Raw genomic sequence first — 25,385 nt, 5'->3', positions numbered from 1 at the left:
ATCTTAGCAAGCTTACTGCTTGCTAGTTTTATATTTTTATGAGGTTATGATGTTAAAATCTCCCACTATGGTTGTGGTTGTCTTTCAGATTTTAATTCTGTTAAATTTTGCTTATTTTTAGGCTGTATTATTCAATGCATAATAATTAAGAATTGTTGTATCCTGTTGACTGACAAATTTTATCATTGAAATGGTTCTTTTTATCTCGAAGCATGCATTTGCCTTACTTCTTTCTACCTCACCTGATGTTAATGTAGCTATGGCAGCCTCTTTGCAGTATTTGCTTAGCTTATCTTTTTAAAAATTTGTTTCTTTTAAGTTCAGTGTGTCGTTATAATTAAAGTGTGTCTTGTGAAGGCAGCATGTAATTAGGTTTTGGTTTTTTCAGATTTGAAAATTGTGTCTTTTAATTGAAGCTTTTTTTCCCCCCTAAAGATTTTATTTATTCCTGAGAGACACAGAGAGAGAAGCAGGCTCTTCACAGGGAGCCCGAGGAGGGACTCAGTCCCAGGACCTTGGGATCACAGCCTGAGCCAAAGGCAGATGCTCAACCACTAAGCCACCCAGGTGTCCCTTTATTGAAGCTTTAGTTCATGCTCATAAATCTAAGCTTTTATATTTGTTTTCTATTAATTCTACCTTCCCTATGTTCCTTTTTTCCCCTTTTTTGCCTGTTTTAGATTACTTAGTTTTTTCCTAATTCTATTCCTTTTGTCCTATTAGTTTATTAGTTTTGCATTTTTTAAGAACTCTACTTTTATTGGTTAACTTGTCAAAGCATGAATTCTTGACTTACTAGCATGAATTCTTCCCTTTATCGATATTCAAGCAATTTCAGAAAATGCAAGGACTTTAAGTACTTACCCATTCAAAAATGTTTAAACTATTCTTGTAATTCTACCTGCATTTTGCATTCTACAAGGCATTAATGTTTTATACAGTATTTATTCAGATACACTGTATATTAACTGTTCTATTGATCTATACCTATATATGCCTCCCATAAGTACTCCGTTTAGTATTTTCCTTAGAGCCATTTTGCTCTGGACAAATTCAGTCAATTTTTCTTTGTCTGCAAATTTTAAGGATTTAAAAGATCAATTTTAGAGATAGTTTGGCTGAGTGTAGATTTCTAGGTTGGCAATTATTATCTTCAATCATTTGAGATACATTATACATTTCCCTCTGGCTTCTATTGTTCTTGTTTACTTTACTGAGATATAATTGGCATATAATGTTATGTTAGTTTCTTTTTTAAAACATATTAGTTTCAATTGTACAACATAATGATTTGATATTTGCATATATTGCAAAATGATCACCACAATAAGTCTAGTTAACATACATTACCACATATAGTTACAAATGTTTTCTTTCTTGCCATGAGAACTTAAAATCTCTGCTAGTGACTTTCAAATATATAACACAGTACTATTAACTCTAGTCACTGTGCTGTACATTACATCCCAGGATTTATTTATTTTATGGCTAGAAGCTTGTAACTTTTAACCGCCTTCACTCATTTCAGGCCCCACTACTTCCTCTGGTAACCACTAATTTTTTCTCTGTATCTAGAAGTTTGTTTTATTTTTGCTTTTAGGTTCCACATATAATTGAGATCATGTGGTATTTGTCTTTCTCTGACTTATTTCACTTAACATAACGCCCTCAAGGTCCATCCATATTTTGCAATTGGCAAGATTACTTTTTTTAATGGTTGAATAGTATCCCATTGTGTGTGTGTGTGTGTGTGTGTGTGTGTGTAATTCCTTTATCCCATTCATTCATCAATGGACACTTGTGTTGTTTCCATATCTTGACTATTGTAAATAATGTTGCAATGAATATGGGGGTACATATATATCTTTTGAGTTAGTATTTTCATTTGCTTTGGATAAATATCCAGAAGTGGAATTGCTAGGTCATATGGTAGTTCTATTTTTAATTTTCAGAAGAAACTCCACACTGTTTTTTATAGTGGGCTGCACCAATTTACATTCCCACCAACAGTGCATAAGGGTTTCTTTTTCCCCACATTCTCATCAACACTTATTTATGTCCTTTTGATAATACCCATTTTAATAGTTGAGATATTTCATTGTGGGTTTGATTTGCATTTCCCTGATGATTAGCAATATTGAACACCTTTTCATGTACCTGTTAGCCATCTGTCTGTCTTCCATAAAAATACATCTGCCTATCTTTTACTTTTTATTTTATTTTTAAAAAGATTTTATTTATTTATTTGAGAGAGAGAGAGCACAAGCAGGGGGAGGAGCAGAAGGAGAAGCAGACTCCCCACTGAGCAGGAAACCTGAAGTGGGCTTGATCCTGGGACTCTGGGATCATTACCTGAGCCAAAGGTAGATGCTTGACCAACAAAACCACCCAGGTACCCCCTCTGCCTATCTTTTAGTCAGATTGTTTTTCCATTGTTTCTTTAGAGAAATCAGCTATCATTTATTGTTTCTTCTTTGAAGATAGTATTCTGGTTTCATTGATTTTAAGATTTTTCTCTTTGTACTTGGTTTTAAGTAATTTTATTATGATCTGTCTCAATGTGGTTTTCTTTGTATTTATTGTACTTGAGAATATAGTATTTCTTGCATTGGTGACTTCTATTTTTCCAGGGATCTTGACTCCTCACATTTTGTCTTCCATGTCTTTTTGTTCTCCATCTTATCCTGGAGCAATTAGGCATTTTCTATGCTTCCATCCACCACACTCAGTATATTGACTTTGGGGCTTAAATCCTTATACTACTGAAATTATGGCTTTTAGTTTGGTCAGTGTACCTCTAGGCCACATGTCTGTGTTCTACACAAGAAGAAAGCACAAGTGAAAGCAGCAAAATATTTATATATATTTGATGTGGCCACCGTAGGATCCTGGAGAAAAGTGGTTAGCTTTGCCTCTAGACTGTGGATGCAAGTTAGGGGGAGTTGGAAATGCTTTTGGTTAGCTAACCATCAGTATCTGGTGCAACAGTTATTGGTGCTGACAATATAGGTTTTAACAATGAAAGTGGATTATTGAGGTGAGAAAGCAGATAAAGTCACCGAAAGTACGAAGGCTGAGGAATTAAAAGGCCAGAGCCTAAAGTAAATGTTGTGGATGGATGTTGAAATCAGTAAGAATCAGATTTGGAAGGGAAAAATAATAGTGATTTGGGGCTAATTCCTTCAATACTTATGATGGTAGATGACCCAAAAATGAAGAGTAAAAGATGGCATTAGAGAGAGAAGTTTGTCCTAGAGTAAATAAGACATACCATATATTTCTACTTGAAGATGCTTCTCTTGCAGCTCTCCTAAGTGGAGACCTCCACACCCCCAACCCCAAATGTTGAAATAGCATAGATTCACTTTGATTTTTTTTTTTAATTGCTACTTATGTCTCCTTCTTGCCTTAGAAGTCACTACCTTTAAATGCATCAACTAAACTACATTCTATTTCTCTTGTTGGAGACACCCAGAGAACTCCTAAGTCACTTGTCTTTCTTTCCTGAAGGCCTGATTATCAAGCACAAGAGCATTGTCTCTGACACTGCTTTCTTATCATTTATAGTGATTTCAGTATCTACATTCATAATCCTTCACATACACTGGCTTCTCAATTCCTGAATCTCCTTTCCTTGAATGATTTCCCCCCCCATTCTGCCTTCATCCTCTACCATACTCTTTGTGACCATAGCTGAGATCCCGTCATCACCAACAACTCAATCTTCCATAACCTCAATTTCTCAGCTTCTGTTCTCTGACCACAACATCCCATCATTCTAACTTACTTCTGCAATTACCTAAACTGTGAAAATTTTCTACTACAGCTCAGTTTACCACCTTTTACTGTCCCTCATTTTCCTCAAGTTCTCATTTTTCTCCCTATTCAACATAAATTCAATTGTCATTCACTGTAAAAAGTAATGTCCTTATTTTTCTATCCCTTTGTTATACCTACCAAGCATAATCCTCTGCTCTCTGCTTGGTCGGCACATGCCTGGGTGAATGTGGCTGGAAAAAATACAAAACCATGCTGACTGCTCTCACCTTAAATTCATGACCTTGGAACCCCATGCATGTTAGAGCTGCCTACAATCTTAAAACATTTTCTAAACCTTTAATTGTTTACTGTGCTAGACTTCCATTTCATATTTTTTTCTACTCAAATCTGTAGCACTTCTTTTTCCACCTCACATTTAGCTGATGCTTTCAACCTGTTTTTGATTTCACTGAGAAAAATAGAGGCCATTAAAGAGCGCCTCTGCACATGACCTAGAACCACACTGACTGATGTAGGTCTGTGCCCATTACTCCTGTTCTCCTGTTAACTGTGAAAGGGCCATCCATGGCCCTATCAGAGGCCAGCATTTCTACCAGAGCACTAGGTCTTACCCCTTTTGCTCAAGGGCTTCATTACAGCAAATTTTCCCTCTTTATGAGCATTAGCCTCAGCATAAATTATGCAAAACTCATTTTTAAAAAAAGAAAACTTTTTTGACACCACATCCCTTCTATCAGTGAACTTTTAATACATTATAAATTACCCCCAAAATGTAGTGGCTTAAAAACCACAACCATCTCTCTTGAACCTACCCTACTCGAGATTTGTCTACCACTCCATAGTCACATCTTTTTCTAAAGTCACCAGTGACTTCGAGTTTCTCATCCTTCTTATTTTTCTTTGCTGTGCAGTGTCCAATCTTCAGCTTTTCCATGACAGCTAATTGTGTTCTCTTCTAAGCAATCTCCTTTCCAAATGTTCCTTGTTTTAAGTTATTCATACTCATTCCTTCATTTACTACCCCTATTCTGCTGCTAAGTCCAAATAGGTATCTCTGGCTCAGAGCAACAAACCCATGTGTCCACCTGCATATTGAACATCTGGACTGAGTTTACAGGAACCACAAACTCAGTATGTACAAAACAGAATTCATCTTATTTTTCATCTAGCTCAGTGAGTTACACAACCATCTAACTATTTGATGAAGCCAGAAACCTAAATGTCAACCTTGATACTACCTGTCTGTCAATTATTCTGGACTGTCAAATCATTCACCTGTTCCCCACTACCACTGCAATTACCTCATTACATGCCACCATGATCTTTCACCTGATAGAAGGCAATACACTCCTGCCTGTCCTCCATGCCTCCAATCAATTTTCCTCCTTTTAAACAGAGGGGCCCTTCTAAAATTTAAAACTGGTCATGTAACTTCCCAGCTAATGTTATCTCACCATCCTTTGGATAAAGTCCAGAGTCCTTAATATGACTTAATTTCCCTATCTGGCTAGCTCCTGCTTACCTATGTAGTCTAATTTCTTTTTATTTTTTTTTATTTTTTTTAATTTTTTTAAATTATTTATTTATTTATTTTTAAATAAATGTATTTTTTATTGGTGTTCAATTTACCAACATACAGAATAACACCCAGTGCTCATCCCATCAAGTGCCCCCCTAAGTGCCCGTCACCCATTCACCCCCAACCCCCGCCCTCCTCCCATTCCACCACCCCTAGTTTGTTACCCAGAATTAGGAGTTTTTCATGTTCTGTCTCCCTTTCTGATATTTCACCACACATTTCTTCTCCCTTCCCTTATATTCCCTTTCCTATTGTTTATATTCCCCAAATGAATGAGAACATACACTGTTTGTCCTTCTCCGATTAACTTACTTCACTCAGCATAATACCCTCCAGTTCCATCCACGTTGAAGCAAATGATGAGTATTTGTCGTTACTAATGGCTGAGTAATATCCATTGTATACATGGACCACATCTTCTTTATCCATTCATCTTTCGATGGACACTGAGGCTCCTTCCACAGTTTGGCTATTGTGGACATTGCTGCTATAAACATCGGGGGGCAGGTGTCCCGGCGTTTCATTCCATCTGAATCTTTGGGGTAAATTCCCAACAGTGCAATTGCTGGATCATAGGGCAGGTTTATTTTTAACTCTTTGAGGAACCTCCACACAGTTTTCCAGAGTGGCTGCACCAGTTCACATTCCCACCCACAGTGTAAGAGGGTTCCCTTTTCTCCGCATCCTCTCCAACATTTGTGGTTTCCTGCCTTGATAATTTTCCCCATTCTCACCAGTGTGAGGTGGTATCTCATTGTGGTTTTGATTTGTATTTCCCTGATGGCAAGTGATGCAGAGCATTTTCTCATGTGCTTGTTGGCCATGTCTGTGTCTTCCTCTGTGAGATTTCTCTTCATGTCCTTTGCCCATTTCATGATTGGATTATTTGTTCCTTTGGTGTTGAGTTTAATAAGTTCTTTATAGATTTGGAAACTAGCCCTTTATCTGATACATCATTTGCAAATATCTTCTCCCACTCTGTAGGTTGTCTTTTAGTTTTGTTGACTGTATCCTTTGCTGTGCAAAAGCTTCTTATCTTGAAGAAGTCCCAATAGTTCATTTTTGCTTTTGTTTCTTTTGCCTTCATGGATGTATCTTGCAAGAAGTTACTGTGGCCAAGTTCAAAAAGGGTGTTGCCTGTGTTCTCCTCAAGGATTTTGGTGGAATCTTGTCTCACATTTAGATCTTTCATCCATTTTGAGTTTATCTTCGTGTATGGTGAAAGAGAGTGGTCTAGTTTCATTCTTCTGCATGTGGATGTCCAATTTTCCCAGCACCATTTATTGAAGAGACTGTCTCTCTTCCAATGGATAGTCTTTCCTCCTTTATCGAATATTAGTTGACCATAAAGTTCAGGGTCCACTTCTGGGTTCTCTATTCTGTTCCATTGATCTATGTGTCTGTTTTTGTGCCAGTACCACACTGTCTTGATGACCACAGCTTTGTAGTACAACCTGAAATCTGGCATTGTGATGTCCCCAGATGTGGTTTTCTTTTTTAAAATTCCCCTGGCTATTCGGAGTCTTTTCTGATTCCACACAAATCTTAAGATGATTTGTTCCAACTCTCTGAAGAAAGTCCATGGTATTTTGATAGGGATTGCATTAAACGTGTAAATTGCCCTGGGTAACATTGACATTTTCACAGTATTAATTCTGCCAATCCATGAGCATGTAATATTTTTCCATCTCTTTGTGTCTTCCTCAATTTCTTTCAGAAGTGTTCTGTAGTTTTTAGGGTATAAATCCTTTACCTCTTTTGTTAGGTTTATTCCTAGGTATCTTATGCTTTTGGGTGCAATTGTAAATGGGATTGACTCATTAATTTCTCTTTCTTCAGTCTCATTGTTAGTGTATAGAAATGCCATTGATTTCTGGGCATTGATTTTGTATTCTGCCATGCTACCAAATTGCTGTATGAGTTCTACCAATCTTGGGGTGGAGGCTTTTGGGTTTTCTATGTAGAGTATCATGTCATCGGCGAAGAGGGAGAGTTTGACTTCTTCTTTGCCAATTTGAATGCCTTTTATTTCTTTTTGTTGTCTGATTGCTGAGGCTAGGACTTCCAGTACTATGTTGAATAGCAGTGGTGAGAGTGGACATCCCTGTCTTGTTCCCGATCTTAGCGGAAAGGCTCCCAGTGCTTCCCCATTGAGAATGATATTTTCTGTGGGCTTTTCGTAGATGGCTTTTAAGATGTCGAGGAATATTCCCTCTATCCCTACACTCTGAAGAGTTTTGATCAGGAATGAATGCTGTATTTTGTCAAATGCTTTCTCTGCATCTATTGAGAGGATCATATGGTTCTTGGTTTTTCTCTTGCTGATATGATGAATCACATTGATGGTTTTACGAGTGTTGAACCAGTCTTGTATCCCAGGGACAAATCCTACTTGGTCATGGTGAATAATTTTCTTAATGTACTCTTGGATCCTATTGGCTAGTATCTTGTTGAGAATTTTTGCATCCATGTTCATCAGGGATATTGGTCTATAATTCTCCTTTTTGGTGGGGTCTTTGTCTGGTTTTGGAATTAAGGTGATGCAGGCCTCATAGAATGAATTTGGAAGTACTCCATCTCTTTCTATCTTTCCAAACAGCTTCAGTAGAATAGGTATGGTTTCTTCTTTAAACGTTTGATAGAATTCCCCTGGGAAGCCATCTGGCCCTGGACTTTTGTGTCTTGGGAGGTTTTTGATGACTGCTTCAATTTCCTCCCTGTTTATTGGCCTGTTCAAGTTTTCTATTTCTTCCTGTTCCAATTTTGGTAGTTTGTGGCTTTCCAGGAATGTGTCCATTTCTTCTAGATTGCCTAATGTATTGGCGTAGAGCTGTTCATAATATGTTTTTAAAATCGTTCGTATTTCCTTGGTGTTGGTAGTGATCTCTCCTTTCTCATTCATGATTTTATTAATTTGAGTCTTCTCTCTCTTCTCTTTAATAAGGCTGGCTAATGGTTTATCTATCTTATTAATTCTTTCAAAGAACAAACTCCTGGTTCTGTTGATCTGTTCCACAGTTCTTCTGGTCTCGATTTCGCTGAGTTCTGCTCGAATTTTAATTAACTCTCTTCTTCTGCTGGGTGTAAGATCTATTTGCTGTTTTTTCTCTAGCTCCTTTATGTGTAAGGTTAGCTTTTGTATTTGAGTTCTTTCCAGTTTTTGAATGGATGCTTGTATTGCAATGTATTTCCCCCTTAGGACTGCTTTTGCTGCATCCCAAAGATTTTGAACGGTTGTATCTTCATTCTCATTAGTTTCCATGAATCTTTTTAGTTCTTCCTTAATTTCCTGGTTGACCCTTTCATCTTTTAGCAGGATGGTCCTTAACCTCCACGTGTTTGAGGTCCTTCCAAACTTCTTGTTGTGATTTAGTTCTAATTTCAAGGCATTATGGTCTGAGAATATACAGGGGACGATCCCAATCTTTTGGAATCGGTTCAGACCCGATTTGTGACCCAGTATGTGGTCTATTCTGGAGAAAGTTCCGTGTGCACTTGAGAAGAAGGTGTAATCAGTTGAGTTTGGATGTAAAGTTCTGTAGATATCTGTGAAATCCATCTGGTCCAGTGTATCATTTAAAGCTCTCGTTTCTTTGGAGATGTTGTGTTTAGAAGACCTATCGAGTGTAGAAAGTGCTAGATTGAAGTCACCAAGTATAAGTGTATTATTATCTAAGTATGTCTTCACTTTGGTTATTAATTGATTTAAATATTTGGCAGCTCCCACATTTGGGGCATATATATTGAGGATTGTTAAGTCCTCTTGTTGGATAGATCCTTTGAGTATGAGATAGTGTCCCTCTTCATCTCTCACTACAGTCTTTGGGGTAAATTTTAGTTTATCTGATATAAGGATGGCTACCCCTGCTTTCTTTTGAGGACCATTTGAATGGTAAATGGTTCTCCAACCTTTTATTTTCAGGCTGTAGGTGTCCTTCTGTCTAAAATGAGTCTCTTGGCGACAGCAAATAGATGGGTCCTGCTTTTTTATCCAGTCTGAAACCCTGTGCCTTTTGATGGGGTCATTAAGCCCATTTACATTCAGAGTTACTATTGACAGATATGAGTTTAGTGTCATCATGATATCTATTCAGTCCTTGTTTTTGTGGATTGTTCCACTGAACTTCTTCTTAAAGGGGAATTTTAAGAGTCCCCCTTAAAATTTCTTGCAGAGCTGGTTTGGAGGTCACATATTCTTTCAGTTCCTGCCTGTCTTGGAAGCTCTTTATCTCTCCTTCCATTTTGAATGAGAGCCTTGCTGGATAAAGTATTCTTGGTTGCATGTTCTTCTCATTTAGGACCCTGAGTATATCCTGCCAGCCCTTTCTGTCCTGCCACGTCTTTGTGGGGAGGTCTGCTGTTACCCTAATACTCCTCCCCATAAAAGTCAGGGATTTCTTGTCTCTTGCTGCTTTAAGGATCTTCTGTTTATTTGGAATTTGCAAGCTTAACTATTAAATGTCGAGGTGTTGAACGGTTTTTATTGATTTTAGGGGGGGAATCTCTCTATTTCCTGGATATGAATGCCTGTTTCCCTTCCCAGAATAGGAAAATTTTCAGCTATGATTTGTTCAAATACATATTCTGGCACCCTGTCCCTTTTGGCACCCTCAGGAATCCCAATTAAACGTTGGTTTTTCTTCCTCAGGCCTTCGTTTATTTCCCTTAATCTGTCTTCATGGTCTTTTAATTGTTTGTCTCTTTTTCCTCAGTTTCCCTCTTTGCCATCAACTTGTCTTCTATGTCACTCACTCATTCTTCCACCTCGTTAACCCTCGTCGTTAGGACTTCTAGTTTGGATTGCATCTCATTCAATTGATTTTTAATTTCTGCCTGATTGGATCTAAATTCTGCAGTCATGAAGTCTCTTGAGTCCTTTATGCTTTTTTCTAGAGCCACCAGTAGCTGTATAATCGTGCTTCTGAATTGGCTTTCTGACATTGAATTGTAATCCAGATTTTGTAACTGTGGGAGAGAGGACTGTTTCTGATTCTTTCTTTTGAGGTGAGGTTTTCCTTCTAGTCATTTTGCTCAGTCCAGAGTGGCCAAAAACAAGTTGTATTGGGAAAAGGAGAAGAAGAGAGGAGAGAAAGAAGGAAAGAAAAGAGAAAAAGAAAAAAGAAAAAAAAAAGAAAAAAGTAAAGAAAAAGAGAAAGAGAAAGAAATAAAGGGAAAAAAAGGATGGGGGAAGCAAACAGAAATCAAAAAGCAAAAAAAAGAAAAAAAAGAAAAAAAACACGGGGGAGTATCTTCTGATTCTGTATACTTTAAGTCCCTTGACTTCCCCTGGAACTTGTCCCTCTAGCTGGTCTTCTGGGGGAGGGGCCTGTTGTGCTCATTTTCAGGTGTTAGCACTTGGGGGAGCTGCTCTGCCCCCTGCTTGGTGCAGGGCTCAGGGGGGTTGTTTACCCCGTGAGGCCTCAGGAGGAACAGCAACAGTGGCGGGGCCAGCTCTGCAGCCCTGGAGTCAGCTCCCGCAGGAACTCCAGGGCTCTCCGTCTGCAGGGCCTGGGGGCTCCGGGGCGGGCCGCTGATCTGCTCAGCTCTGGGCAGGAGCGTCCTTGCTGTCCTGGGCCCTCCCGGCCTCTGCCTGTCCCGGGGGAGGCCGGATCCTGGGTTGTGTCCCGGCGCCCTGTGCTCTGGGTCTGCGCTGTTGGATTCGGGCTCCCGCCCCGCAGCCCCCTCCGCGGAGCCGCCGCCCGAGCCCCTCCGAGCTGCTCCGGGTCCCGCCGTGCGTGCTGCAGCCCTTAGGGAGCTCGGCGCATCTCCCGGGGCGCAGGTGCCTGTTAGTGTCCCCGGGAGCCCGAGGGCATCCCCGCCCTCCTGGGTCCTGCTCTAACTCCCTGCGAGCCCCTTTCCGCCCGGGAAGGTTGGTGCAGCTCCTGCTCCTCCGGGACGGGGCTCTCCTGTCCTGGGGACACTCGCCCCGGCCTCAGCCCGGCTCCTCGCAGGGCCCCTCCCCCTTGGAGGCCTTTTGTTTCTTTATTTCTTTTCCCCCGTCTTCCTACCTTGATAGAAGCGCGAACTCTTCTCACTGTAACATTCCAGCTGGTCTCTTTAAATCTCAGGCCGAATTCGTAGATTTTCAGGATGATTTGAAGGTTATCTAGGTAATTTGGTGGGGACAGGTGTTTGGGGACCCTACTCTTCCGCGGTCTTGCCCCTCCTCCTGTAGTCTTATTTCTTATCATTCCTCCCAACTTTACCCTCCATCCCCCCCTCCCCATACATTGTTTTTTGCTTAAATCATGCCTACTTTTTTTTGCTTTGTCTCGGCTATGCCTCCTTGGCCTCTGTCTCTTCTGCCTCTTAGTTCCTTTTCTCTTGTTCTGTTTATTTTTTCCATCTGTAATTGTCTTCAGTATTCCAAAACTCATTCCATTTTATTAATAGCTCTACATAATCAATACAAAATATTATAATTAATTAGAATCAACACAGCCTCTATTCCCAAACTCAGCTCCTAGCTCATTCTACATATTCCAGATGAGCAAAGTGTCCAGCTTGTGAAAAAGCCTTCTCTTAATGATCATAAACCCCTTCGAAAAGTAGGTGTGGTTTAGCATTTTTTTTTCCTGGTTAAATTAAACTGTCTGGCAGCGTGCTTTATACCTGGTAGGTACACAGTAAATAGTCATTTCTCCCTTCCTCCTTTTTAGGACAACCTCCTCTGGTTTCTCCTATCCACTCCTTCTCCAGCATAACTTCAAGTTGATACATTGCACTGTTAGTTTTGTGCATTTGCTCCAATTACTTATTGTCTCTCTTAAAGTGTCATGTCTAGAACTAAATCCAGATCTCCAGATGTGGTGTGATCAGTAAGAGTACTGTTTTCTCCATATATTTCAATGCTAAAAAGCTCTTAAAGCAGCCTAAGATTATCTCATTTTGTATTTTTAGCAATCATATTTTACTATTGCCATATATTAATTAACCTGTCCAGTTCTTCTTCCTTATTTTTAAGATTTTATTTGTTTATTCATGAAAGACACAGAGAGACAGAGGGAGAAGCAGGCTCCCCATGGGGAGCCCAATATGGGACTTGATCCCAATACCCCGGGATTATGCCCTGAACTGATGGCAGATACTCAACCACTGAGCCACCCAGGTGTCCCTCCATTTCTTTTTCACACGTTGTGCTTTTGTGGTGACTTTTCCTCACAGCAGTTGAAAAAACTGCCTCTGGGGTCAGTTTTTATAAGTTCAAATTCAGGCTTTTCCAATTCCAAGATGTTTGACTTTCAACAAGATATTTAATAGTTGTAGTTGCATCATTTGAAAATGGTTATATCTTTAGTACCAGCAGTATAGAGACATGAACAGTACTCTTATAGATCCAGACATATATAGGTAGAGATCTAGAATAACACATATACAGTTCTTAGCACAATTCTGGGACATAATAAGCTCTAAATAAATTTTAGCAGCAACAACAGCATTATCGTAATTATCATCATCATGTTTTCAATTCACTGCTCGTGCAATTATTTTTTTTCTTAGAATCTTGCATGTGTACATTGAATTTCATTGTCTAGTAGCTAATCAAGATATTTTTAAAAATGTGGTCAACTTTTTGCTTACAGTCATTTTAAAGTTATAGTATCAAGAGTCTTTTGCAGTGAGAGAGAGAGTACTATTTTCTCTTTCAGTTACTTTATCCATGGAATGCTTCAGATCTTTCTAAAATACTGGTGTAGGTAAGATAACTAGAATTAAGCTTGTAATCAAGACAGTTATCCCTGTGCTCATATTTTATCAATCATGTGAAATTAAGGTCAGTTATTTATTTTATATTGATGGTAGTTGTGCTAAGTATCAGCAAGAGTGGACTTGCTGTGTTGAGGTAAATACTTTTCTTTACACCTGTAATATAAGGTCTCCTTTATGTTATTAGTGAGAAAATGTAAGTTATTTATATAATTGAATTTTTATTTTTTATTTTTTTATAATAAATTTATTTTTTATTGGTGTTCAATTTGCCAACTTACAGAATAACACCCAGTGCTCATCCCATCAAGTGCCCCCCTCAGTGCCCGTCACCCATTCACCCAATAATTGAATTTTTAAAAATGAGTTAGCATCAGCCTATTTCTTCCCCTATGTATCACTTAACTATAGTCTGTGTGAGAAAGGAATCCCTTCAAGGGGGAAAAAAGAAAATAACATAAATTTTGGATTTTATGTTTTTGTTCTAAAATATTGATGTCTCAAAGGAGGGAAAGTGAAGCAAGAGGATTCTACTTGCTGATTTGTTTAAAAACAGAGAGAAACAAGTGCGCAGGATGAGACTGGCATGTCAAACAATTTCTTTTTTTTTTTAATTTTTATTTATTTTTGATAGTCACACACACACACACACACACACACACACACAGAGAGAGAGAGGCAGAGACATAGGCAGAGGGAGAAGCAGGCTCCATGTACCGGGAGCCCAAGGTGGGATTCGATCCCGGGTCTCCAGGATCACGCCCTGAGCCAAAGGCAGGCACTAAACCGCTGCGCCACCCAGGGATCCCTGTCAAACAGTTTCTAAGAGCAATGCTTTGTTTGCCCGTGACTGTGTATGTGGAAAGGGGAGTATTTTTAAATGCATACTTTGAACAATAACAATCCTCAAGGCAATATCTTCAAAATCATTCCCAACATAATTTTTCTGCTTTTGCTAACATGCTGTCTGTTTACAATCACCCCTCTCCTTTTCCAGCTACACTCTACTTCCCAGCTTCACCTTGACTTCTTCAATGACTTGGGAAAGGGCTAACACTATTTAAACCTTTGTTCTTCGTGACTCTAGTTCTAGGACTAGTTTATTCCCTCTTTTTTTACAGATGAAATAATATGCTTTGCTGATATTTCAGCTTATTCTTATAACTGCTGTCTGTGGAGCAGGAACTCTCTGACAGATTATCTCTTTGGGAGTAGAAGTATGTTTTACTGCATCAGTTATCTTGACAAATCATGTATTTGAATTTTTCAGTTTCTATGGATAAACATTTTTCCTTGGAACCACTTTGTTGCTCACAATGCTCATGATTCAAGTAATACTTGATCTCATCATTAGTATTCTACAGAAAGAATAGACTTTAGGAATTTTAAAAATAGTTTTTCAATACAGGTTCTTTGACTCATCACTTAATCCCCTACATACAATTCAAAATAAAAATTGACAAAAGAAAACTGATTGGAAAGGTTTAAAGTAGACATGAAAAATGAGAGATTGCCTGTGAGAAATATTCACAGGAACATGTCTTAGCTAAAGTCTAGGAATGATCATTGTATCCCAACAGTTTTTAAATTGACTAGTAGTATCTTCTATTAGTATCACTGTAAAATAAGTAATTTTTAAGAAAATTCCAAATGTGGACTGAGATGCCAAAGGATGCTGGTAGCATAAAACAAAGACATGAACTGACAAAGCAATATTGCCAGAGAAAGAAGGGAAATTAAATTAGATCATTTTTTGCAATGTGAAACAGACAAAAACAAAGTTATCTTGCTAAGAGAGTGATGAGCAGGTTTTGTTGTTACTGTTTCATTTTTATGGCTGTTTTTAGAATAGTCATGATTGTGCTTCCTTAATATCTGTCTCTAGTGTAATTATTTGCACTATCAAAAGAGGCTGTATCAAAACCAAGGGGATGACTTTTAAAAAGGAATATGAACATTTCAAAGCATAAGTAATTTAGGGAAAATACTCAAAGTGGGACAATGATTTTTTTTTCTAACTTTCCACCAAATTTTGTCTGGAGGGTTAGGCATTACCATATAACTTTGGATCTTGAAAGAGACTTAAAAGAAGATATAATTTAATTCACTTTTTAGGTGAGGAAAAAAGAACTAGAGAGATTAACAACTGCCCCTAATCAAATAGCATTGATTTGCAGATAGGTTTTAAATTTAGGTTTTTGAGTGTCCAATGCAATGCCCTCTCTGCGTTCCCAGGTAGGAATTACATGTTATTAGGTTTGGTTTTATATTATTTAGATTGTATTCAGCAAAATTCTGGAACCTAGCAGAGATTCAATAAAATGCTTATTGGATGTATAAATGAAAAATGGGCCCGAGGTAGCATAAGGTAATATTCCATTTTGTTGTCATAGCTTTCATTAAATAAATCCTGTGATTATTCCTGGAATCTATTGCATACTGCAAATTAAACATGTATAGCAAATAGAACTTTTTTAAATCTTTCTTAGCCAAATTGGTATTGAACTTTCCTGTGCTTGTTCAACAATTCTGGGGCAGGATTTTAAAAAAATTGTAAGTTGTATTTTGGAGCTACAGGCTTCCGCCCAGAACTGAGAATGAAGATAATAGTAATCTGTATAGTTCAAGGATATGTAATTCTAGGAGCTCTGAAATAAATCATAGCTCCTGTTCTCAGGAGCTCTGCAAACAAAGATGCCAAAGAAATGGCAGATTGCCTCTGAATCCAGGGAGGAACAAGTAACAATGACCCGTTGATTGCTTATTTATGAAAATTAGTTCCTTCCTGATATGTAGTTGGAAGACCATCTCAGCCGTATGATCTGCACATGAGACTGAATTGATGGTGGGATGTTAGGTCACCATGGAGCAAGGGCTTAAAAAAAATAGAATAAAAGAAATACTTAGGCAAGTTGTTGGTGTTGTGGAGGAATAGGAGTTCTAAAATAAGAAGATCTAAACATGAAATACCTCTTTGCTTGCCAGCTAGGATAATTCATCCTGCCGAGCCTCATAGGCTCCTGTATAACCTAAAGTGAAGATAGTTGCCCTGTAGGGTTATTGTGAGGAGCAAACAGGAATACCGGGGAAGTGCCAGCCTTTATACACATTCTCTGTGACTGGGTTTTTTGTCTCAGAAAGATTCTTTACTGTTTTCAGTGTGAATGTGGATGTGTGTGTGTGTGTGTGTGTGTGTGTGTCCATTACTACGTTGAACATTTTGGCACTAAGTTGCTGACAAATGACATCCTTAGAGGTACTGCAAAAATATCAAGAAAGTTTAATCTTCTAGATATTAAAATAAAACTTTTATAGTGGTTCTAGTTACCTTCAGTGGAAATTGTTGAGGGAAAGAAATCATCAGGGAGTTAGATAAAAATTAAACTACTTTGAAATGATAAAGTGAAGAAGGTAGCTTGAAAAAGTCATGCCCAGAGGCAGGTCAGCCCTTGAAGAGAAGAAAACCACATTCGCTATGTAGCATATTGGGTAGACTAATGGAGTGTGTCCAAAGTAGTAGAACACACATAAGCATCCAGTATGGACATTTCCCTACCTCTCTCTCTTTCCCTCCTTCCCTCCTTCTCTCCTCCTCCTGCCTCCCCCTCCTTCTCTTTTACCCTAACATCTTCTTTCTCCTCTCTCCCCACCCTTCCCCTGACTCACTCACTCACTCACTTACTTACAGATCTGATAAGGTTTTCCTAATTTAACAAAGGATACAGCTATTCAGCTAAAACTAGTGGCCTCAGAGAGCAGGCACAAAGGTAGTATGCCTTAATGGAGTTTCTTGAGGCTGGCCAGAATCTCTAATGTGGGAATTCAATAGCCAGAAAGATCCCATGAGGAAGGCATGGTCTCATTAATCTGGAAGGATTAATTTATGGCTGTGCCATGGTTCTTTTTCACTTGAGGCTTACAGTGTTCTTCAAGATAGCATGTAGACTTAATATTTCTATTAAAGGAAATGTTTATAGGCAATGAAAACCTCCTGGTTCTCAAGTAAACTCTGGCATCAAGACCATGTTTTTATCCTATAAAAGCAAAGTTAATGTTGGAGCATCCCTGCCTGGTTTCTCTCCTTATGTCCAGATGCATCCTACATAATCCATTCCCCACAGTGACAATCTAACTCTGATATTTCAGGACCAGAATTTTTGATCCACTTCTGATTTTTAGAGTCAATAATCTTTTACACGAGTGCTTTTAAAGAGTTTCCCTGCCTGTGAAAACAAAGACACCTTGTGCTATCCCTTAGTGGAAGAACAAAACTGAACATACAACTAACATAATTTGTACTGGTCAACATACAATGTGTTAAAATATATATTATCCTTTTAGCAAACTTTGTTTTTTTTAATATCATCTTTTTGTTCTCCTTTATGGTGACTAAATAATCACTGATTGAATTCTATCAGCCATCTCATCATGCTGTTTTGTTTTGTTTTTTTGTCTTCTTGGATTTTTTTTCCCCGTAAGTCTCTTAAATCTTTTCTTGTTCTTTCCCTTCTCCCTTCCTCTCTCCTTCTCTTCCTTGTTTCACATGATTCAAAAATCAAAAATATAAAAAGTAACTTAATGAAAATTTGCCTTCCTGTGAGTCCTCTATTTGCTTAGTAAAATATCTTGCCTCTCCCATGCCTCAGGTAAACACTATTACTAATTTTCTATTTGTTTCAAAGAATTTGTACATAAGTACAAGCCAATAAAATTATCAATTTTGTCCCCTCTTTTAAAATATAAGTGATAGCATATTACACACATTTTTTTCATTTAACAACAGATTATTTTCAATCTTTTGCTATTTTTAAAAGTTGCAATGAATAACCACATAAATGCATCATTCTCCACACATGCAATTACACCTTAGGATAAATTCCTAGAAGTAATTTTAATATTACCAAAATGCTTTCCAAAGGTCTCTACCAGTTTATACTCACATCAGAAACAGATGGAAGTCTGTTCTTACTGATCAAATGTGCCCTGAACTTTGGGATTTTTGGTCTGAAAGGAGTAAAGGGTACAATGTTTCCCCAGTGCTGTTTACATTTGTATTTCTCTAAGTGAATAAGGTTTTATTTTAAATGTCATTAGAATTTTTAAATCTATCTTAAATTTGAAAGCATTTTAAAACCATTTGTGTTTGCTTGACTGTGTGTGTTTCTTTTCATATTCTTTTGTCTATTTTTTCTATTCAGTTATTGCTGGTTTCCTTACCAGTTACTAGCTCTTTATATGCTAAAGAGCTTAATTCTTTGTGACATAAATTGAGAATGTATGCTTTTTAGATTACCACTTGATTTCTTAACTATGCTTATGATATTTTATTTTTTTGCCATGGAATAGATTAAATTTCTAGTCAAATAGATTAGCATTCTAGTCAAATGTACCCATTTTTCTCTTACAGTTCCTAAATATGTTACAGTTAGAAGGATTTCCCCCCAGTCTGAGCCTATCAAAATAATTTTTCCATGCTTTCTTTTATAGTTTTGTAGTTCACATTAAAATATTTGATCCATTTAGAATTTTTTCTGGTGTATAGGATATACCAGAAATATACATTAAGTGATATTTATCTAACTTTATTTTTCTATTTGACTACTCAGGTATACCTATTCCTTTATATTACTACGAAGTTCATCTTTTGGAGACTTCTACTCTTGAGAAGGGTTAGATGTACTTTTCTCTATTTTCCCCACTAAGCACAACTAGAAACCCTGGGCGATATGTGTAAAACAAATCTGAGAAGACTCTGAAAAGTGGAGAGAAGGCCACTAAGGACCTTGGGACCCAAAGAGCAACTCAGTGGTGAGTTCCTTTGGTTTTGTTTTGAACTTATGTAACTCAGACTTGGAATTAAAAAATATCAATAGACACAGACAAAAAACAAACAAAACAAAAGAAAACCCAAAAAACAAAACACAATACCCCCAAAAAAATTCCACTCTCTCTAGCCAAATGATCAGGAAAAGACAGCAAGACAGAGAAATGCTTAGATAATACTCTAGCCAAACACCACAGGAAAAATGTGGCCTACCTCCACCTATATCACCAAAGTCTAAGGCTCCCCAAAAACCCATGACATCAGAGAAGCCCCAATATAGAATCAAGAGTCTCACCCCACACTCAGCGTTGAAGAGTCTACCACTCATCTGTGGTGTCAGTGGAGACTACAAAAGTAGTAATAATGAGACACTTTTTTTTTTTTTAATTTTTGTTGAATTTTATTTTTTTTTTATTTTTTTATTTTTTATTTATGATAGTCACAGAGAGAGAGAGAGAGGCAGAGACACAGGCAGAGGGAGAAGCAGGCTCCATGCACCGGGAGCCCGATGTGGGATTCGATCCCGGGTCTCCAGGATCGTGCCCTGGGCCAAAGGCAGGCGCCAAACCGCTGCCCCACCCAGGGATCCCTAATGAGACACTTCTACCTATCTAGGATGGTATCAGCAGAAGCTTATTGTGAAGCTAGAATTTTCACTAACAACTCCAGTAACAAGGACCACCCACCCAGCCCCTGAGGTGTCAACAGAGACTGAAACAGAACTTGGTCTTTACCTATACCTGCAGAGGTGGCTCCTCCACTTCCTTTGCCAGAGTTCTCTAAGAGGAAGCTAACTAAAATAGTTAAAATAAGATCTAGAGTCTTAACATAATACTCCTAAATGTCCAGGTTTTAAAAGAACGTTACTTGTCATGTTAAAAACTAGGAAAATCTCAACTCAAATGGAAAAGACAATTAGTAAACACCTACACTGAGATAACAGAGATGTTAGAATTATCTGACATTTTAAAGCAACCATCATAAAAATGTTTCAACAAGTAATTATGAACATGCTTAAAACAAATTTAAAAGTAGAAAGTCATAGCATCTGGGTGGCTCAGTCAGTTAAATGTCCATATCTTGGTTTCAGCTCAAGTCATGATCTCAGGGTTGTGAAATAGAGTCCTGCCTTGGGCTCTGTGCTCAGCGGGGAGTTTGCTTGAGATTCTCTCTCTCCCTCTGCCCTTTCCCATACTCAGATGCATTCTCTCTCTTTCTCTAAAATAAATGTCTTAAAAGTAGTCTCAGCAAATAAATAGAACATTTCAACAAAGAAAAAGACATAAAGAAGAGTTAAATGGAAATTTTAGAATTAAAAAAATATGAAGTTAAGAACTTATTGGATGGGTTCAATAGAAAGGAGTGTGGAAAAAAGAACATATGGAGTTAAATGTAGAACAACAGAAATTACTAAATCTGAACAGTAGAGATAAAAAGAGATGGGAAAAATTAACAGAACCTCTAGGGACCTGTGAAACTATAGTAAAAAGAGATTTAATATTCATGTTATCAGCCTGGAATGGGGGTGGGGAGGCAAGACTGAAAAATACTTTTGAAATAATAGCTTAAAATGTCCCAAATTTGGCAAAGGACATAAGCCTACAGAATCAGGAAGCTATATGAAAACCAAATAGGATAAACTCAAAGAAGTCTACACCAAGACAGTCAAATTTATGAAAACTAAAAATAAAAAAATCTTGAAAAGGCAAAATAACACTTTACCTATAGGAGAAAAAAATTTTAAGGACGGTGAATTTCTTATCAGAAACCATGAAAGCTAGAGGAGGTGGCACAATGTTTTCCTCAGAATTCTATATCCTGCAAAGATACAATGCAAAGTTTTAGATATATTTCAGAAAACTTTTATCATGTTAAAATGAGTCCACTTAATCTTGCATTTTAAAGGATTGTTTCCAAGATTTTTATTTGTTAAACTATATAATATACTTTAATGCTGTCATTCTCAAACTTTCTCTTAGGGCTGTTTATAGTCTTAAAAACTATTGAGAACCTCAAAGGGTATGTTCAGGTGGGTTACACCTATAAATATTTCCTACGCTAGAATTAGAGCTGAAATATTGTTAAAATATTTATTTTATTTCAGAATAGCAGTAATAAACCCATTACATGCTAACATAAGTATCATATATTTATAATTATCTTCAAAATGAATATTACTCTTGAGAATTTTGGTATTGTTTTGCAAATCATTTCAATATCTGGCTTAATAGAACACAGCTGGAGTTTCTTATGCTTCTGCATTTAATCTGCTATGGCATATTGTTTTGGTTGAAGTGCATGTAGAAAATCTGGTTTCACACAGATATATAATTGGAAAGCAATAAGGATTTTAATAGGTTTCTCAGAAAATTGTCAATGTCCTTCTTTGATACTTTATCAAAATTCAACAGATACATATTAATTTTTAAGATATTAGCTACAATGTGGACTTTTAAACCATATCAATGGAGTCTTGGTATTCTGTTGCATTCAAATCTATTTTGTTCTTCAAATGGATCTTTCACCTATATGTGCTTTTGTAAAATCATAAAGACCAAAATCAGATTAGCCATAGATTGTCAATTATTCTTTTAAGTAAAAATGATGTTTCATAATAAAAGCAGCTGGTTCCCCTCATAGCTAAGACAATTTTACTAGACAATCATCACTTTTTGGTGTATAGAAGAAGTGTTCTTTGTACTTTATCTTTTGTTGTACAGACTTTAAAAAAAAATGTCTTCCAGGGTTGAGGTATAATAAAATTAAGAATTTTTTTTTTTTTACCATTTCAACAAAAACCTATTTAAAGTATGTAAATTCTGGAAATTTTTGTTCATGACAGTGTTTGACAGTGAAGGATGCAATGATTGCTATTATAGTTCGATGTCACTGCTTTGGTTTCTAAAATGGAAACCATTTTACCCATTATTATTTGGCTTCACCACTATAAATGTCTGCACAGTGAAAAGAGCAAATAACATTTTAGTATTATTATGAAAGTATTTTCAATCTCTTGAACCTTCTCAAAGTGTTACCAGAACCCTTCAAGGTCCATAGGTGACTACTCTCAGAACCACTAGTCTAATATTTATTTAGCCAGTTTCTATTAGTTCCCTACTGTAAGTGAGAATATATTTAACATATTTCCACTTTTCTCTCTTTTTATCCATCAACAGGCTTTGGTCAATAGTGCTATCTTTCTTTATATTTACTTTTGTACTGTTAAGTATGCTTAAACATCTATTAATTGATCTGTCAGTATTAAATAATATCCTTTGACTCCAGAGATTACAGATGAGGTAATGAGCAAGCCAACTTTACTTTCAACCTTCCCCATCTTTCCTGACAAATTTTTATTGGTTCCATCATTTCTGCATTTTCAGAGTACAATTACATTTTGTTATGTCATTCCAATCTCTATCTCTGTTTTAGGATTTGTGATCTTTCTTTGCCAGTTTCCCTATTTATCTCTTCACTGTCCAAAGTACATCTCAAGAAGTACTTCCAGAAACAGTGTTTCCTGAGTTTTTGTAGGCATCTTTTGAAAGATAATTTGGTTACATATAACCTTTGTGTGAACTTTCTTTTCTTGAGTATGTATGTACCTTGTACTCAAGATACTTATGATGTAGACTTCTGCTGTTAAATATTGTGGTGGAGAAATGTAAGGCTAGCCTACTTTTCCCTTCACAAGTGATATGGTATCTTTGTCTGGCTTCCTTAAGGATTCTTCCTTCATTTTTGAAGTCTAGTTTTTTGGACAAACTATCTTCAGTTGGTCATTCTATTCATTTTTGCCTGGTAGTCAGGGTGTTCTTTCATTATGTAAATTAATGTCTTTGCTTATTTAATGAAATTTAATTATAAATTTAAATGTTTTCTGGTTCATCACTTTGTATGTCTTTGAGTCTCAGTTGTATATAGATCTTCCTCCACTTATGAGGCTGTATCCTGATAACCCCTCTATAAGTTGGAAATATCAAAAACTCAAAAATTCATTTAAAACACCTAGTTTACCAGACATATTAGCTTAGCCTAGCTTGCCCTAAATGTGCTCACAATCTTTACATTAGTGTATAGTTGGGCAAAATCATCCAACACAAAACCTATTTACTATTAAAGTATTAAATATCTCATGTAATTTACTGAATACAATGCTAAAAGTGAAAAAGGAAATGATTATCAAGTACTGAATGGCTATAAGTATATGGGTTGTTTACCTTTATAATTGTGTGGCTAACCAGGAGCTTTGTCTAGATGCTACTGCTCAATATCATGAGAGAGAATCATGCCACATGCTACCCTGTGAAAAGATTGAAATTCAAGTTTTTGAAGTTAAGTTTCTATTGAATGCATATTGCTTTCACACCACCGTAAAGTTAAAAAAAAAAAAAAAAAGCTTAGGTTGAATCATCATAAATTAGGGAATGTCTATATATAGGATGGAACTCCTTTATCTTCTTTTTCTATCATTTCTCTCCAAAACTTTTACTTTTTTTTAAGTTTTCAATCTCTATTTTCTATGCTCCATATTGTGTATTTCATGAAGAACTTAGAGGAACACTATGCACTGTATTTTTAGGTAAAGTGCATACAGTTCTAGGGATCTTTCTTTTTCTTAAGTCAAGCTCAGCAAAAACATAAAACTACCTGAGATTCCAGAAACAAGCAGTTAGTGCTCAGTAGTGTCTGATATCCCAGAATACTTAGTTACTTACCAATGTTGAAAGATCTTATTTCCAAAAACTTAGAGCAGATCTGGAAGTTTATCTTTCTCTCTCCCCAGTATTGATAGTAATGGTGTTATGGATTGTAGGGGTGTGTTTGAAGTAGTTTTGGTAAGTCTTTCAGCCTTTCAGATCCAACTCTTGTTTGTGTATGAAATTCAAAGATCTCATCCTGTTACCATCAATCCAAACTCTCATTTCCAATCTGGCTTACCTATAATAAAGCTAGTGTTTGGATCTGTCAGACTCCTATTTCTCAGTTGTTTCTGAATTTATTTGGATATGAGAGACAAGGTGAGAATGATACCTCTGATCTTAAAACTCCTGTCTCCTATAAATTCTTCCATTCAAGCCTCAGTTTTATTAAGTGTAAAGGGGATTTTAAAATATATATAGGGGTGCCTGGGTGGCTCAGTCAGTTGAGTGTCTGACTCTTAATTTCGACTAAGGTCATGATTTTACAATCATGAGATTGAGCCCTATGTCAGGCTCCATGCTGACCTTGGAACCTCCTTAGGATTCTCTTTCTGGGATGCCTGGGTGGCTCAGTGGTTGAGCATCTGCCATTGGCTCAGGGCATGATCCCAGATTCCAGGATAGAGTCCCACATTGGGCTTTATGTGGGGAGCCTGCTTCTCCCTCTGCCTATGTCTCTTTCTTTCTATGTCTTTCATGAATAAATAAATAAATAAATAAATAAATAAATAAATAAATAAATAAATCTTTAAAAGAAAAAAAGGATTGTCTTTTTCCCTCTCTTTTTGCCCCCCCCAAAAATATATATTATGTATATTTATATTTTCCATCCCAATGCCTAGCACATGATACTTAGCAAATACAAGTGGCTCCCATTTTCTTCACCCAAGTATATGCTACACTTTCTCTAAAAAAGCTGAGACAGGTTCTTTACCCAGCTCTGGTTTCAGAAGTTGATTTGCATCGGGCTCCCTGTGGGGAGCCTGCTTCTCTCTCTGCCTCTGTCTCTGCTTCTTTCTGTCTCTCATGAATAAATAAATAAAATCTTTAATTAAAAGTTGACTTGCAGAACTTTTTACACAGATATTTGCTGAATATTATATTCAGATACTATGCCAAATCCTTAGAATTCAGAGAGAAAAGATGTCCCTTCCCTCAAAAAGCCTAAGTTGAGGGTATGTGACTAAAAAGAAAAAGGACAAATTATTAGGCAATGTAATAAGTATTTTCACCAAGGTATACCCAGAAGGCTAGGCAAAAGGAGCATCTAACAACCTGAAAGAGGTGAAGAAGGTTTCTCAGAAATGGTAACATTTCAGCTGCAGGAAGAAAATATTGTAGAATGATATGAGAGTGTCAAACCACTCAAAAAACTGTAAGTAATTCGATATGATAGGAGAGAAGGATGGAGATATAGAGAGATAGTCCTGGAAAAGTAGGCGAAAGTAGTTATGACAGAGTCTTCTATGATGTGATTAAGCTATTTGGACTCCATGCTGAAGGCACAGGGGTGTCAATAAGGATTTCGAGCAGGGGAAAAAATAATTTTGCTATTTCTGAAATTTTACTGTGGTTACAGCATGACACAATGGACTGAAGTAGGGAAAAAACCGAAGCTTTAACTATAAGTCTATTAAAGGAGTTTGGTGAAAATTATTGCAGTAAGGCAGTAGGAATTAAGTAGAAATGAATTTGTAAAGTATTAAGGAAGAACAATTAACCAAACTTAGTGATGATTTAAATGAGCAGGATGAAAGGAGAGAGTCAAAAATAGGTCTGGATTTCTGACATA

At 37.0% G+C, this 25,385-nt stretch overlaps 1 long non-coding RNA gene across 2 annotated transcripts in view; it reads left to right on the top strand.

The window, feature by feature from the left end:
- LOC112917240 (uncharacterized) overlaps window positions 1-18,874 on the top strand; it is a 442,839-nt gene extending 423,965 nt beyond the window's left edge. For both annotated transcript variants that reach the window (XR_012002935.1, XR_003234441.2), the window contains one exon: window positions 18,673-18,874. This is a non-coding gene — a long non-coding RNA (uncharacterized lncRNA). The remainder of the gene's footprint in view (window positions 1-18,672) is intronic.
- The last annotated feature ends 6,511 nt before the right edge of the window (window positions 18,875-25,385 follow it).

The sequence above is a fragment of the Vulpes vulpes genome, chromosome 8 (genome assembly GCF_048418805.1).
Source record: "Vulpes vulpes isolate BD-2025 chromosome 8, VulVul3, whole genome shotgun sequence".
Taxonomy (NCBI): Eukaryota; Metazoa; Chordata; class Mammalia; order Carnivora; family Canidae; genus Vulpes; species Vulpes vulpes.
This window is presented reverse-complemented; position numbering and strand designations above follow the sequence as displayed.